The sequence below is a fragment of the Manacus candei genome, unplaced genomic scaffold (assembly GCF_025592945.1).
Source record: "Manacus candei isolate 608988 ecotype Guabito, Panama unplaced genomic scaffold, ASM2559294v1 h1tg000050l, whole genome shotgun sequence".
NCBI classification, from domain to species: domain Eukaryota; kingdom Metazoa; phylum Chordata; class Aves; order Passeriformes; family Pipridae; genus Manacus; species Manacus candei.
The window spans coordinates 30,104,710-30,121,902 of record NW_026138098.1 but is presented as its reverse complement, the minus strand read 5'-3'; the positions used below and the strand labels follow the sequence as shown (position 1 = coordinate 30,121,902).

At 43.6% G+C, this 17,193-nt stretch overlaps 1 protein-coding gene across 1 annotated transcript in view; it reads right to left on the bottom strand.

Annotated features, from left to right (window-relative positions):
- The window catches only part of PHYHIPL (phytanoyl-CoA 2-hydroxylase interacting protein like), a 137,942-nt gene extending 123,268 nt beyond the window's left edge, over positions 1-14,674 (bottom strand). The window contains exon 1 of the mRNA XM_051800225.1: positions 14,442-14,674. The gene's annotated coding sequence lies outside the window, so the exon portion shown is untranslated. The remainder of the gene's footprint in view (positions 1-14,441) is intronic.
- Between the last annotated feature and the right edge of the window lie 2,519 nt (positions 14,675-17,193).

Below are 17,193 nucleotides of genomic sequence, written 5' to 3'. Positions count from 1 at the left end.
TGTATTTTACTCAATAATAATAAGACATTTTATAAGGAAAACCCTTCGTGTTGTCAGCAGGGAGAAAAACTTCATGGAATATCTTCATTAGTGGCACTGAGCAGACAGTTTCAAACAAGCTTCCATAACAACCTTACCAACTCCTCCCTAAAAGGCAGTAGCTCGTTTGGAGCCTGTCCCTGGGTTAGCATGGCTGCAGCTGTTTCCTTCTGCTCTTGAACTCAAAATTCAGTTTCTTTGATTATGAGGTCCCTGCCCTTTTCTTATTGAGGATGGTAAGAACCATGTTCCTCCCACCCTGAATAATCCCTGAGTAACATCTGCTTGAACCACCCCAAATGACACCTTCAGCAAACTTCATTCCTCACTAGTCATATGTTTTCCCACATAGTTATGAGTTATGAGTTGATGGAGCAGTGGATTGCTCTGGATTCTCAACAGAGATTATCTTCTGGTCATTTGTTTCTCCGTTTTTTCTGTTCCATCTATTTGTGTTTATTAATCCATTAAGAAAACCAAACAAATCAATAAAACCCAAACCAGAATCATGTTATGCTACAACATCTTATTATCTGTATGCACATGTGCTGAAGCACTTACAGGAACTGCTGCACATCCAACAACACTGTATGAAGTAGTTTTGTTCCTGGCACCACCTTAAAAAACTGTTAGCTGAGTAAATTTGACTTCTCATGGTGTGAGCTGTAGTGCCTGTATGATTTGGTTTTTTTATTATGGCTTTCCACTTCTACCAAGCTTTTGATACAACTTTTATGTCTATATTCTGATTTACAACTGGCATTTCTTTTCATGCACTGTATTTTTTTGTTTGTTTGTATGTGCAGTATTTGTTTCTTGTCTGTTTTTATGTGCTCTGGTTACCAGGGGCTATTTGCTTGTAATATACTTTACTATTTCTGCACAAATTTATTATACTCTATCATTTTTAATCCTGGATTATAGGATTTTCATTATTTCACCTGCTTGTGATGTGCCACTCAGATTCGTGAAGTCTTCCATGCACAGTGGCTTTTCCAGTTTGAAAAGGGAATGCATATAAACCTTGGGAATGTATGATGCCACCAGAATAACTATAACCAACCAGGCTTGGCTTGAGTGAGGTCTGTCTTTCTTGTGAACAGTTACTCCAAAAGCTGTCTCACTTCCTAAGAAACCTAAATTCTGCATCCTCGTGTTACTTTTTCAACCCAATATCCCCCCTTTATTTTTTAGCCTTGGCTTTCCAGTCTGTCACCCCCCCAGTGCCTCTGTGAGAGCACCCTCAGCATGATGGTGCAGCTTTCAACATGACTCTCACCCCCAACACATCTCTCTCCCCTCACTTCAGCAGCACAGTTGGCATAACAACAGCAGAGAGGGAAATTGGTGCACAATGATTTTCAGCAGTAAATCATTATTTTTAAGGAGTCTTAGTAGGCTCCTTGACAGAGGGCCACTCTGTAAGGAAGAAGAAAAACTGGTCATTTGGCAATTTGGAATTAAAATTTCTAAAGTCTCACATGAAAAGTGAATTTTCAACAGATGATGTGGCACTTTCTCAGATCTGAGCATGAAACGATAATTGAAAACAAGGTCAAGGTGATTCACGTCTTTACAGTAACACAACATATGTTCATTAAATATTAAATGACAATATTGGCAAACAAGCTTGTTTCTATTTTTTAAAAAGAAACTGGAAAAGTTAAAGACTGAAGAAATGAATTGGAGATAATTTAATGTTTATGGATTTCAGTAAGAAATCTGATATGCTGCTGTTTGATTTCTGAGGGAAACCATTAATTAAGTTGGCTTGCTCTGAAATGTAGTTAAATTGATACAAAGCAGGCCACAGAGCTTCAGAAAAAAAGCCATGTAATCATAAACCAGAGTCTTCCTAAGATCTACCAGAGCTTTGACAGAGCAAGCTTAGGTCCTTCTGACTCAGGAGAAGATTCCATTTTAAACTAGAGATGGTGCTAAATACCCAAGGAGCTGCTGAAAGTGCGTGAAAGACCTCGAGATGGCAGAGCTAATGAAGCAAGGCTTGTGTGGGATATCGCCTACACTAAGAGGGAGTCAACTGGCACTCTGTCAGTCTGCAAAAACAGCGACAGCAAAGAGAATCTGGCTGTGCCAGCAGAGAGCAAATTACAGCCTAGTGCACAGGGTGATGCTATAGCCAAGTAACTCAGAAACGGGGCAGCCACTGTTGCCTTATTTTAATGATTTTTGTGTCCAAGGTGGCCAGCTAATGTAGCTGAAATGTGGTGATTTGTGTATGCAAAGTCTGACACTTCCTGTAGCATGTGCACATCTCCCAAATATGGATCTGTGAGTGTGAGCCCTCGCAGCTGTCATCGACCTCGCAGTCAGTAGCCAGGCTGCCAATATTGGGCTGTCTGTCAAAGAACATTCAGCAGCCCAAAAGGCACATAATTGGAGAACAAATGGGTGAACTTGGCTATTAGTACCAGCCCCAAACATCTGGAGACTGGTTTATTGCTGAACTACGGCTGAGGCAGTGCCTGAGCTGGGTACAGACTGGGAAGTCCACGAAAACAGGTTTCCTATCAGAGTTGCAGAACTTCTGTGGTCACAGCAGAAAGTGAAAGGGGGAAAATTATTTTCATATTTTGGGAACTTCCTTTTCTAGCTAGGAGAAAATGGGCATATACAGAAATGGATAAAACAGGAAACAAAGACTATATTTCCCCCTCACTTTAAAATGCATTTTCTATGGTTATGAGAGAGGCTTGTGCTGGCCTAAACTCTGTTTGAGCTTTAGGGGTTTACCATGCATTTAACACAAGCATTTTTCCTGGGTAATTCTGCTCTCAATGATGAGTTTTGTGTTCCCAGCCTATGCTCCAAAGCCTTTGGCACTGATTCACAGAACATCAGCAGCACGATGGGAACTGCAGCATCTTCAGCACTCTCCTTCCCTGGACCTCACTGAGTTGCCTGTTGAACTTTACTCCTCATCTGGATGAATCCTTGGCTGGAAACAATCTCTCTGGACCACTGCAGCCATCTGCCTCACAAATGGACCAGTGCTGTGCCACACCCACAAAGTCCAAATCATCTGGGGGTTTTGGGCTAATTTCCATATTCCAAGGAAAGAGCCTTTCTTTAAAGGGCAGCACTTCTGCTCTGTTCAAGTGTTATCATGAGACTTTTTCACTTTGCAGTGGAAGAAGAAAATAACTGGGCTGCATAACTTCCCAGATTCCCACAACTGCCTGAGGGGACAATCACGAGAGCCAAATTCACTCATCGGGGAGGGTTTTCCCCAAAAGCAGGAAGGCAAAGCAGCTGCTCTGGTCAGGCACAGCCCCCCTGGCTCCCTCCACCAGGGACATGGCAGTCGCCAAGGATATGACCATCAATTCCCCCCACTAAGCAAAATCTACCTTGGCAAGCTTGGCTCTGATTACAAGATTAAATTTCATTCACTTCTTTCTCTAAGGCTTTAAATACTGTATGTAAACCCGAACACTTTAGAGTGTTCAAATTTATATTTTTTTAACAATATACTTCTAATGGGTTTTCCTAAGAACTGAGAAACAACTGCTATTGAGAAATCTGTAAGTAACTTATTTCTTATTCTAGGGATATAATTTCTTCCTAGTGCATGCAGGAATGTGGCACCAGGTCCATAAAATTTCCCCAATATATGGGGAAAACGAGATAAAACACAAATGGACCAGAATTTTTTTGTGTGTGAAAAAAGTTCATACAATATTCACATTTAGGTTTTTTGTGTAGCTATTTTTCTTCTTCCTTTTTAGAAAAGGCTTGTACAGTTTCAATTATGCAGAGTATTTCAAAGGAAGTCAAATACATTACAGAAATTTATACCAAAGTCCTGATGAAATACAGTGTTTTGCACTCTCAGCTATAGTATGAATGACAATAAAACTGGCCTGGCTGATAACATGGGAATTTGTTCCATCCTTGACATAATTTCTGGAAGTGTAGCAAGTTTCCCTCAAAGACCAATGTGTTTTCATTGTTAATTGTAAATGTTTTTAGAAGCTGTGAGATTAACACATTACTGCAGTGCACAATTCAGAAAAATCTCAAGCAAGAAGATCTCAAGCTCCAGAGTCACTCTGAGGCTTCACAAACAGCACCACCAATGTTCTCAGCAACGGGTCTGGGGGTGTCCCAGCACTCAGTCCACAGCTCAGACTGCCTCATGCCCAGTGATACAATTCCAGTGCTCCAAAGCATCTTTGCTTCCTAAGTTTAGTCATTAGTAAATGCTTGTCTGCTCAAGAGCTGCTGCTGCTGCTCAGAGTGGAAAGCACAGGAACACCTGCACCAAGTGCAGCTCCAACAAAATGCACCGCGAGGTCTGTGTAAGTGGGTTTAAGTTCCTCACATCCTTATCCTATAGGTCAACCCCCCCCCTTCAGGACCTGCTGTGTGTTTACAAGTGGTTGTGCAAGGAACAAGCAGCCCCAGTTAATCAAGCTGCTCAGATTGAAAGGCAAATGCAAATATTTTGATGATACTGCTCCTCGGGAAAAAATCTGCCTAGTAAGAGCCCATTCCCAGCTTATGAAGAGACACTCAGTAGAGATTTTAAGCAGAGAAAAGCTTCTGTGTGCCCCACTTCCCAAGTTTTGTTTCACTTTAATTTCAAAACAATATATAAGTTTGCATGCATGTCAATTTGAAAAGTCTCCATCAAAAAACGCCAACAAACACAAACCAGCAGTCATGGTCTGCAATGTCTGTTAGTTCGAAATGCTGAAATTTCATATCTATGGTTTAGTCAAGCTGTCATTCTTCAAACATGCACTGACCAAGCTGTTTTGGGAATGGACATCAGGAAGTTCCGACTGAACTGAAGGGAGGAAAAAAATTCAAGCCTAAATTCTTGGATTTACTGGGGGTGGTTTGCTTTTATTTTTGAGGTTTGCTTTGTTGGGGTTTTTTATATATAAAAACTTTTGGTAGCTTATTAAAAACATAATTAAAACTTGCCTCTTAGGTTACTTTATGATAAGAATGATAAAGCAATGGAAAAAGCACACTAGGATAAGAAAAACCTCTTATCTTATAGCACCAACATCTTCTAAAAAAAGTGATTTCATTACTATGGAGACAAATCCCACTTCTTCCTGCGAGTGAAGTGCCTACATGGCTTGAAAGCTGTCTGGCAAATTTCACACCTAAGCAGAAGAACTGAGAACAGATTTTTTTAATTTCCTGCTTTACAGGAAAAAAAACCCCATCCTTATAGCCATCAGTCACACATTGTATCTCATTTATTTTCAGGTAAATTCACCTTGTCAGAAGGCCACCAGGAAGGTGGGGAAAACAAGTGGTGTAAGTGGCATATGAGATGTATTAAAAGTAACAAGACAGGGGTCTTTTTATACATATGGGTGTTCCCTGGCACTTGGTAAACTAATTTGCCTTTTATTACATGGAGACCCTGAATTGTTGCAATAGGGATGTAATAAAGGAGGAAGTACATATTTGACTTTTGCTGAGAGGACTTGAATAAATGCTTGAATAGGTCTCAGATTTTAATCCTCCTTCAACCTGTAAATGCTGGTAGGGGATCCATCACTCCACAGGATTTAAAGAGCCCTGGAAGATTTGCCCCTCTCCCTGGGAACAGCAGCTGTGTGTTCCTGGCAGCCTCTGTACCTTCACAAAACACCCTGGTCCTATAGCAGAAACTCTGCCTTGCATTCTGCAAATATCAGCTCATGGGAAGGGCATAAGGAAAGGAGGAGAGGAAAGCACCAGGGAAAGTATTTTCCTTTTGACATTAGCTTTCCACAACATACTCTTACTAAGACCAAGACTTTGTGTTTGCTGGGGACACAAAAGCCACTGGCAAGCTCTTGCCTGCACCTCTGTCACTTGCTCTAAGCTAAAAAGCCTGCAGGTTATGGCTCTTGCTGCTGCACTATCCGTGACCTGTGACTTCCATTTACAGCCCCAGGATGCAACCAGAGCTGGAAACTTTTTGGAGAGCTCAGAGGATTGAACTCCCAGATTTTCTCAACTCTGAGTCAGTTAAAATCCCTTACCAGTGTTGTGTTCTATGTATCCCAACAGGTTGCATAAAAAGCACTGAAATACTACATTTCATGTCCAGATCTAGATCAAATGCTTTGCAAAGCTGTGGTTTTCTCCAACTCAAACGTGGATGGCAGGAGCACACAGCACTGCAGCCCGAACATCAGCCTGATGCAAGAGTCCTGGACCCATTAGAAATTATTCAGGCAAATAATGGAAGTGTGAGTGCAGTTTTAGATAGATGGGGTATAATTGTCAAAGGAGAACAGACCTTTGCATGACCCAAAATATTTGGGGTCAGATTCTTTGGCAACAACATGCTTTATGATGTGCCATTCACTGCTGCTTTGTCTTGAGGTGCTGAACAAACCCAGCCCCTATTGAGTACTGAGGCAGCAAAGTATTTTTCTTGGAGCAGATGGAGAAATGGTGTAGGTTCTCTGATTCTGGAAACTCCACGTTTCTGCAGTCAGAGGTCAAGAGAGCCCAACTGATAAACCCAGGAGCATGTTTTTAATCAGCCATTCAACAGGTACTGCCCTTCCCCTCTCACATCAGCCCTCTCCCCCTGTGCTTTCCCCTCTGGCACTGGGGGACACAGAGGTGCAGCTCTGCAGGGCAGGGGCTCAGCTCTCTGCCACAGATGGGCCAGCTCTGCAAACACAACACCTTGCACACCCTTTGTGGTGCTGTCAGAAATCAATGCCAAGCAATGCTGTGCCTGCAGCCTTGTGATGGAAAAATAATTAAAAAAAACCCAAACAACAAAACTCCAATCAATAGTCTAACAGACCTTGGCCAGCCCTGGTCTGCTGGAGAATAGGGTTGGAGAGGAGAGCTCAAGCACAGGGAAGTCACAGGGCAAGATTTACATTTTTGCAATAAGCAGAGCAGCTGAGCAAGAAGCCTTACTTTGAGAAAGGCCAAACATCGACAAATCTCAGCACACAACACCTGGAAAGCCATTACAGACCAGCACTGTTAAGGAGGAGCATGACAGAGCATTTTCCCAAGGCAGGAGCAGCCCTAATCCTGCACTCAGGATCCCTGCTGAGCTCAGGATCCTGCACTTCTCAGCTGGCTGCAGTAGTGTCTGCTTTACTGACAGGACTTGACAAGTCACCTAAGACAATTATTAAGACATAAAAGTACCTAATAAAACAAAGCATTAGAGGTTAAATTGAAGTGGAACTGTATTTTGGCTCCTTAACAAGAGCAGATGCGTGCTGCTCACCAGTTTCATTGGTGAGGAAAGGTTAACACCCTAGCAAATAAAATTCTTCCCACTTAATTTTCCATTTGTTTCTTAAAGGTGGAAATAACCACAGTGACTTTATGGTGATTATCCTAGAGTATAGGAGCGAGAGGTCATGTGCTGTCCTTCCTCAAAAGCATTGTGGTGCTTTTGTCTAGAAAGGCAAGTGGCCCCCAGGGGCTGAAGAGACCCAGATGGGCAGTAGCTCAGACCCCAAAGGCTCCTCTCTTGCCTGGCCAGCAATCCAATGCCAGAAACCAGAGTTACTCTTCACAGTTCTCACTGAAAGATGGGGTAAAGCTTTGCTCTTCCTGTGCTGAGTGCAGCTCTGCTGACGGCAGAGCTCAACATCTTGAGGAGCTGCTGTTTTTTCTCTTGTGTCCAAAGTCCTCTGTTTATTTTGAAACAGTGACAAAGTCTCTGCTGCTCTCCAGACAATGCCGATGCAGTGTCAGTACAAAACATCCCCCCCTCCTCTGCCTCTGTCTGGCCACCCCTCCCTGCATCTGCCTCTCTGTGTGCAACGGGTGGGAGGAGAGAGATTTCCTTTCGCAAAATTATCCCTCTAAAACCTTACCTCAGTTGTTTCTGGACAAGCCTAGAATTGCATACCTCTTCCAGCCACATGCCTCTGCTGTTTTCCAAACTGTGGCTTCCTTTTCTGGTCTGTGAGTGTAACCCCAGAGCACAAAGCTCTGCCTGCACTGTCCCAACTGCTCAACATCAACCAGCTTTTGGGGCCAGCTGAGCTTCTCCAGTCATTCCCCAATGTACAGAAGGAGCTGTTCTGAAGGTGAAGGTCAATGAAATTATATGCTATGAATGTTTTCTCCTTATGTTCCTAAAATCACTCCACATTAAAAAAAAGAAAAAAAAAACCTTTCATAAGAGCAACTTCAGTCCGTGGCATGTTTCCAATGATGAATTTGTGGGTGTTTTACCAAGACAGAGATCAGTGCCTGAGCAAAGGAAGGTTGGCAGAGTGCTAAGCCTGCTAAGTGTAAGAAGCTGCAAATGAGCAAATAAGACTACTGGTACATTTTACAAATGTCATGAAGCTGAAAAACAAGAGTATTTAAATGACTTAGCAAAAGGTTATGTAATGGCGATTTCTATCTGAGCAAAGCCAACGTGAAAAATCCTCCTTAAGAGTCAGGGTGTATAATTTGCAGTCTCTTTTGGATATTAAATCACAGGACACACATTCTTCTATTATTTTAATCACATTTTATACAGTTATTTAAATTATAAAAGCGAACCAAAGCTAAAGCTCAAGCAAAAAAATTACAGCAGTTGTACACATGTATTGACCAGTGGCATAGAGCCAACTGAGCCCTTCCAGAGGCTGGGCCAGAGCGTAGGGTCTCTGGATTGGGCCACATTGGGCAACAACACACCCCAAAGGCACAGAACTGCTGGTGTGGAACTTACGTACATCACGTACATACCACTCCCTAAATCACCCTCATTGGCAGGGGACAGCACTACTGTTACCCAAACTCTAGGCAGCAAAGGGCAAAGCACGTCACATGCATCTTCAGGGAGTTATTTTTCAGAGTAAATATTTTTTATATATTTCATCATAGCAAAAGAATGACTTGAAAGTCTTTTTAGGGATGGGTTGGCTTTCACCCAGGCTGCCAGGGTCGCTGTCGGGTGCAGGCAACCAAAGGTGCTAGATTGGCATGTAGAGCTCCTTTTCTGTCTTCTCCAGGGCTGGCCTGTGTTTGTCCACAGCCCTGCCCTCATGGGAACAACCCCGCCACTGATGTCGGGCTCTTTTTGGGAAGCCTCCCCGCGCAGGGATCCTTGTCCTTAAGGGTGGAGTCTGCCACAGGAGGGCATGTTGGCTCCACGCCTGCAGGCTTACGGCCGTTGTTAGCAAAAATCTTCACAGCCTCCCGTTTGCACACAAATCACCGTAAGACACACCCGTGCACCCCTTAGCAGGTGATCCTTCAGCTCTCCATCATCCTCTCTCCAAACAGTCTCACAAGGTCTCCACATTGCAAGCCCTTCTCCCAGTTGCACGCAGATACCCAGGGACAACAGGACACTGCTCTGCCAAGGGTGTGCAGCCTTGGAGAAAGCCCAGGGTAGCCAGGGCCGGACTTAGATGCCTTCAACGGCACGGCACAGCCCATCCTCCCTTCAGCAATGGCAACAGGAGAAATTCAACACCGAGAAACGCTAAACCCCAGCCAAAACCAAAAGCCAACTGAGCAGGCAGCCAGCAGGGTCCTGCAAGTATGTGATACGTGGCAGTGAGCTGCGTTGTATTAAACAGCAAGCACCTCGCAACAGAGGAACAGTCTCCAAAATGTTAATTTTCCTGCAGTTGATTAACTGTCCGCAACCAGACTCACTTTACCTCCGAGACTGAGCACGCGTGGGAGGGAAACTGGCAGCCGCCGTGGGGGCGAGTGCCAGTGTGTGATCATGAAGTGCTCTCACACCACACTTGGGATTGTTGCATTCCTTGGGGAGATGCCAAATACTCCCCCTGCCCCCTCCCCAAGTTTTTCGCTTCTGTTTTGGTGGATGGGGATTATTAGGATGATGCGAAGTCGGTGCCTGTTTGTTTTCCGATCGGACGCTCCTGCCCCGGTTCTGTCAGGCAGGCTGATGGACACAGATGCACCGCCGACCCCCTAAACGCTTTCGTGCGAGGCTCTCAGGAGCCTCCTGCCTGCAAATACCTCTTTATAGTGGAAATGCTGCCTCTTCAAAGCTGACTTGCCAGGCATTTTGACACAGAAAAGCCCCTCTCACACAACAGCTTTGGTTTTTTGTTGCTGTTCGTTTGATTCTGTGAACAGGAAAGGGATCGAGCTGTCCCTGTCTCCCAGAGCATGTGGCTGCCACACACAAATGTCAGCCCGAGCAACAGGAACGATCTTGTTCCCGTAAGTCAAACAATGTTTAGAAAGGTCTGTGTTGTGGGAGGATTTCCTAACGTAATACAAGTCATCAGACTTTAAACACATGCCTACTCTGGTGAAATTAATAAAGCAACAAGGCTGTGTAGGAAAACAGATACAGGAAAACAAGAACTTTCTCCTGATGACTTCATCCCACAGGGGTCAACAGCAAATCAAGGGCAGCCTTGGTTGGGAAGGGGAAGCTCTGGAGATTTTGTGCAGAACTTGAAAAGAAACTTGGAGAGTTCAATAACAAAAACAAAAAACCCACCCATCATTTTCCCAACATTGTACCACGAGAGCATCAGTCATGCAGAGAGTATTGCAAACTGTATCATGAAGGAATGCACATGGCCTGAACCACTGAAAAGTTTGTTTCACCTCTGTTTTACTGTGTGGGTAACATAGGAACACGTGGATAACACTGCCTCCCCCAACATACCACATTCACCCACGTATTTTACTCAGACAATATTAAGGTAGATCAATAAATGAGGTTAACATTTTTAAACATAAAAAGAAAACAAACTTGACCCCCAGAAAAACACACCATAGATCCCCAAGCCCCCAAGAAGTCAGGAGTTCAAAGAAGCTGGGTTAGGGTTATAGCAGCATTGGAAATTTGCCCCCACCTGCAAAATGTGCAGAAAGGGTTGGACACCCCAGGAGGGGTCATGGGGCAGCCCCAAGTAGGCACCCAGACTGTGTTCTCCTCACATGCACTCAGAAAAGCAGACATTTAGACAATTAAATGGTGGATCTTTTTTCCATGTTCTCAACATCAAAATGAAAGCTCATCCTGTCATGTGGAAGCCTCTGAGTAATCTGCTGGAGCCAAGAGGAAATCCTAGGGGATATTCATGGCTCTTGGCAGCACAGTCTTGGACCAGGAGGACCTTGACCCACCCCAGTGCAACTGTTCCCAGGTATGTCACTGCCTGCTTTCACCAAGAAGGGCTTTGCAAAGTCACTCTTTTTAGTATATACAGCTGAAGTGTTTGTGCAGCACATTGCAGTTTTAAAAGTTTTATCTCTCTTCTTTTTATTGCTTGTAGAGCATATGTATGTTTCTCATTTATTGCCAGGAAGATCCTCCTCTCAGCAACTTTGGCACCTCTCAAGATGAATGATCGGCTAATCTTTTAAATTTAGAACAGGTCAAAAAGTAGCACATTGTAGAAACCTGCATCAAAATCCCATGTTCACACATGCATGCAAAAAATAACTTTCTGTGGTACAAAAAATAACAAAAACAACACCCCCACATGTTTATATTAACTCTGCCATCAGCTTTTATCAAAACAATCTGCCTTAAGCTTTTGTGCAAACAACGGAAGATGCACGAAATCTCCCATCTCCAGTACATTTGATTCAATATTCACCAGTGAGAAGAACTGGGATAAATATACTCACAACACCACCAACAACTCCTTGTGCCTTCTCAAAAAAGAGCTTTCCAAAAGTTAAAGTTATTTAGAAAACAACATTCATGGAAATAAAACATTCGTCCTTAGCTCGCTAATCTCACCTCAAGTCTTTTACCTGCCTTCCTGAAGTTCCAGAAATCATGTGCTCAAATACAAAAAAATGAAGCAGAAGTTACTGAAATTCTATAAACTGTGTAAAATACAAAGTCATTTAGTATTGAGATGTCTAAACTGTGAAAATGTTTCACTTTTCTTTGGTTAAAAAGTAAGAGAGTAATAGTCGACAACACCGACCTACTTCAGCTACATAATTCAGAGGATGAAAGTTTAATAAGTACTAGGTGATTTTCCTCAGCCTTTACTAGTTATAAGGCCTGTAAGCATGTGATGTTTTTATGTAGTCTTGTAAAAGTACATTTTAAATTCTTTAATGTGTGTAGCTATATTGACCTAATGAAGTTCATCATTTCAGCCAGAATGATGCTGTTTTGGGAGGCTCTTACCAGAACAGTTTCCAGACTCTTATGAAATACAGCTGCTTCATGACTCCTGACGAGCCCAGACAGAGCCCCTGGGGCTCGGGGCAGATATAAAAGTTCACAATTCACAAGTCACTGTCCTCAGACAAAGCTTCAGCGAGATCTGAGGTGTTGTGCTAACCCACCAAGTGCAATTTCAACATAGCTCAGCTTTACATGCAAAGGAGGAAATATCTTTCACTTTAATGATTAATCAGTGACACTCTCAGGGAGGTTTCTTTATTGCTTCTGACCTAAATGTGAGCTGCAACTCTCCTGGTGCTCGTCTTTGCCACCAGGAACTCTTTACCCTGCCATATACCAGTCTAACAGCAGAGTGGGTGTGCACTTCTCATTGCAGCACACCAGAGCAACTGTGAAGTCCCTACATTTTAAAGCCCCGAAAATGAACAACCTCATCAACACAAGCCTAAAGAGGTGGTTAAGTTTTATCGTTTTGGATGGGTTGAATGAAAATAGGCTATAAGAAAACATAATGGGGTCGATAATGCGTGATGTAAAATAAGAACTAACCTAGAAGCTTTCATAAAATTCATTTTCTATCAGCTTTGAAAAATCAAAGTTGTAACAGAAAAAAAGTGGCTTCATTTTCTAGCACACTCAGACATTATATTATACACGTCTGATAGCAAGTGCAGGTGACAGCAATTATCTGAATGATGTTCTCAGATACTTAAGTTTACTTTGTCCCAGAAACAACAGAAAGGTTTTGAAGTTTCCAAATGTTTTACAGCATTTTACAAAATGCAGAAATACCCACCTCTGCATGTGTATGTGTGTGCGTGTGTGCTCAGGTTGGTGGAAAGCCACAATTCAGATATTTTGACTTGGAAAAAGCCATAAAACGTCTATAGCAAGGAAAACCTCAAAACATCATTAGGAGTTTTGCTACATATTTGTGGTGCCTCTCTTGGCATTTGTCCCTCTTCCCCCAGCCCTGCCAACCCCGGCTCACCCGGCACAGCCCATCTTTCGAAGCACTGAACGCTGGAAAAGCAGCGCCCTCACGACTTGCCAATCTCTCCATCTGCTGTCACAGCAGGGGTGTTGGGAAAGCTCTGCTTGTATGTCACACTGCATGTTGCTGGAAATTTCTGCCATCTGCTATTGCCTTTCCCTCCTGTGCCTCACAAAAATATCTAACTCTAAACAGAAAGCAATTCCTTGATCAGATGTTTTAAAGGGTTGTCAATTTGAATCATGACTCTTTTTTGGTTACCCTTGTATTCACACAAACATAACAAATCAGCACAGATGGAGGGATAAAGATGCAAGGTTAGATTTATACAGCCAGTGAATAACTAAATATGTTGAACAACCTACCCCAAATGTATTTCCTACAAAAACATTTTTTTGAACTATGATTTGGATGACTTTTGACCTGTGTGAATAACGCGTGATTCTCTCCCAAAGCCAAGCCCTAAATTCATCACACAACTTATCACACTGGAATGCAATTTAAAACCGCACAGGATCATACACAAAAGCACAGTCTCTGCCCGGGCAGCACCCAGAGCTGGAGACTGAGCAGGCAGCAGTGCAGAGGACCCTCATCAGGGTGCTCTTTGATTTAATGTGTATTTACACCCACACCTGACAAACCAAGCCCTGAATGAGGCCAGATACACAATTCAAAATATGCCAGGCTACAGAAAGCATTTGAAAACAAGGACAATCAAACTAAAATGTGCTCTACAGTCCTTCTGTGGTCGAAACACAGGGAAATACTCAGCTCTGAGGCCAAACACTAAGGGCTTTTAGGATGACCCAGCACACAGACAGCGTATCACTACCAGGGACAGCAGCCCCAAACCTCTGATATGAAGCATCTTATCACGTATACAACAGACAGCAAAGACAGGCCACACTGCCTGGTGACACACAACTTTACAACCAGCTTGTTTCTCCTACACAGTTTCACGCGAGGACTTACCTTTGTGTGTGCTCATCCTGCACGGCTCCTCCTGCCCTGCCTCATCCTTCTGCTCCGCAGGGCCAGTGCTCTCCTTGTGGGGTGAGTCAGGCAGGAGCTCATGGCAATGGAAGCAGCTGCTCCACACCCTGCTCACAACCTCAAACCACGGGGCTGAGGAGCCCCATCCTGCCCAGGGAAGGAAATACTTTGGGGGAAGCTCGTCACCACCAATGGTCCCCACCTGGACCCAGCAGCAGCTTGTCACCGCCTGGACAGCTCTCCAGTAGCCCGTCCATGTGCACCAAGGCCGTGACTCCCACATGGCAGCTGGGACACCCTTACCTGTGCGTGTCAAACCGGCCGCAGCTCCCTGGCCTGCAGGCGCCGAGCCGAGGGACAGAGATGGCCCCAGGTGCCGCCCCTCTTTGGCGGGAGGTGACACCGTGACCGGGGCAGTGTCTCCAGTGCCTGAGCTGCCCCGGGGCCGCTCCCGAACACCCCTCAGATGGCCCGAAGCAGGATTCGGGGCAGCACCAGGTCCCTGGGGCAGCAGCGGCGCTGAGGGGTCTCTGTGAGGGGAGCCTCGTGGGGCACGGCTGGTTCCAGCAGGTTCCGGCTGGTTCCGGCCGCCCCCCTGAGCCCCTCAGGTGATGCCTTGGCGGGAAAACCCTGCCTGGACACCAGGAGTGAAGAGAAAGGAGGAGTGGCTGAGGGGGCAGAAAGAGGTGACAACGGGGTTAATTTGCCTTTTTTTCTCATCACCCAAACCTATTTTAATTGCCAGTTAATTAAATGGATTTTTGCCGAGTGGAGTCCGTTTCTCGATGGCCCTGTCCATCGCCACCCACCAGCTCTGTCACCAGATGTCCCCCTGCCCTGCTGAGGTGGGGCACTGACATCTGGCCACAGCTGGCCCATGGCAGCTTGGCCACTTCGTACGGATCACAGCCATAAACCCTGTGCAGTGTCCTGGGAGACACCCAGCCCGGGACTGGGACATGGACACGTAACATGGGAGCCCTGAAATGGGGGAGTAGTGAGAGGGAAGGTAAACCAGCCCATGGGAAGGGTTACAGGGATCCCCAGGCCTCCAGTAAAAGATGTGTGGAGCCTAATCTAGCTAACCCACAGCGACAGAAATCAAACCATGACTTGATCACAACCTGAGACACTTAGTAAGACACTTGGTGAGATACTTGGGGAAATCTGAGGTATGATACCATTTAATTTATATGACGAATATTAAGAAATGGCTTGAGACCAATTCTGACTTTATCCACATTTAAAGTAAGGTTAGACTTTTTACCTAGAAGGAGAACTACCCATTCAACGCCCTGCTGAAAATTGGCAAATCACTGAATATGGAGAGTGAGGATTTCTGTTGTCATTAATTGAAAACTTTCCAACACTTTCTTAATATTGGTATGAACCCATATTTATAAAAAAGAGGCTCAGTACTTAATAGATATTGAAAACACTGATGGAACATTATGTCTCTTTTCATAACAGTGACTTGGTGATATTTCTTAAAAAGTGCACTGCACAGCTTGTTTTCTCCCCTAATCATTACCACCTCAGCTAATAAGAAATAGCAAAGCAAAGGTTTGCAATATTTTCTGTTCCTTAAAGACCTGTTGCAGCAACTCTTTCTAAGGTCAAATATGGAGACTTTCATCCACAGTTTTCCTAATGGTTGTTCATGTTATTCTTTGACCATCCAACTCCTCACCTTTGACCATCCAGCTCTTCACTTTGTTTGTAACATGGCAATATTATACCTCCAAATAATAAAAAATCATGCTGGTTCAGTTCTTCATTAGGATGTTACATAATCAAAGTTGTGAATGCTGCAAAAGGAAAATAAACCATCAGGAAGGCATTTGCCACTATTGGGTTCAGTTATGGGTCCCCGTGGAGTAAAATTCACTTTTATGCAGACTTGGGTAGCTGCCAGGAGATAAACCCTAACATTTTTTTGGACAGATTTGGGACAGTGCACTTCATTTACCAGGAACTGAAAGAAGCATAGCATAGCAAGAGACAGCTTTTATGGGAAAAGGAAGACTTGAAAATTTATGCTATTTTGGAGTTCTGTCTTTTCATGCTTGAGCATGAAATGTGAGTATAATTGGTTCCCTTGAGTACACAAATTGAGAGCCTGTTCACCTTGGAGCACAGGCTTCTCATTTTTAAGTAGGTGAACATGTAGCAACTAAACATTTCATACAACATACTACTAGGTCTAGAAGCCTGGAGAACTTGTTTTCAAAAGATCACAGCATGCACAGAGGAAGGAAGTATTGCTCTACCAGGGATTTCTTTTCTGTGCTTAAACATAGAACAATTTCACTAGATTCAAGCAAAAGGAAAAGTTGAAGAGGTGAAGAGTTAGAGGACAAGTAAGAAAGCTTTCCAAGTCTTTTTGATATTTCTGCACACCTCCCATGTTGAATAGCACGTGAAAACACACTAGAATGTTTATCAGAAAGTGATTTGCCTTCAGGAACCATAAAAACTTGATTTGTCTTCTGCCAAATTTTGTGAGCTTGGAAAATCTCAATTAGATAAAAAAATGCTTTAAGCTGAAACACTGACATTTCATTTTGGGAAGGGAGGTGGAAGGGACAAAGTCTCTGTGATTCTTTGTCATAACATTTTGGGGTTTTATGTATACACACAAATTCTGAAAGGTCTATAAAATTTCACTTAAATCCAAAACAGACCAAGGATACAAAATATGCCATTTCTAATATAGCTTTGAATAGACAATGCATCTTCATGTAGTATTTGATTTAATGCCTATTTTATCACAGATGATATAATCACAAAAACCTGAACACTTGAAAGCAATTCGACAAACAGAACCAGATGTAAAACATCTTGAAGTTAACAAATTCATCACAAAGACTAAGGAGGACTTGAAAATAGTGGGTTTCAGAAGTTTCCAGCAGACCAACACATCTGTTCAGTCCAGAAATGCTCTCATACTTCCTGATGTGTTTACACAGTGAGAAGACACACTAGGAACTACATGAGAAGCAATTTTGTTCCTGGCGTTTCATTACCTTGTTTCTGCAGCAGCTCTAGGGCACAG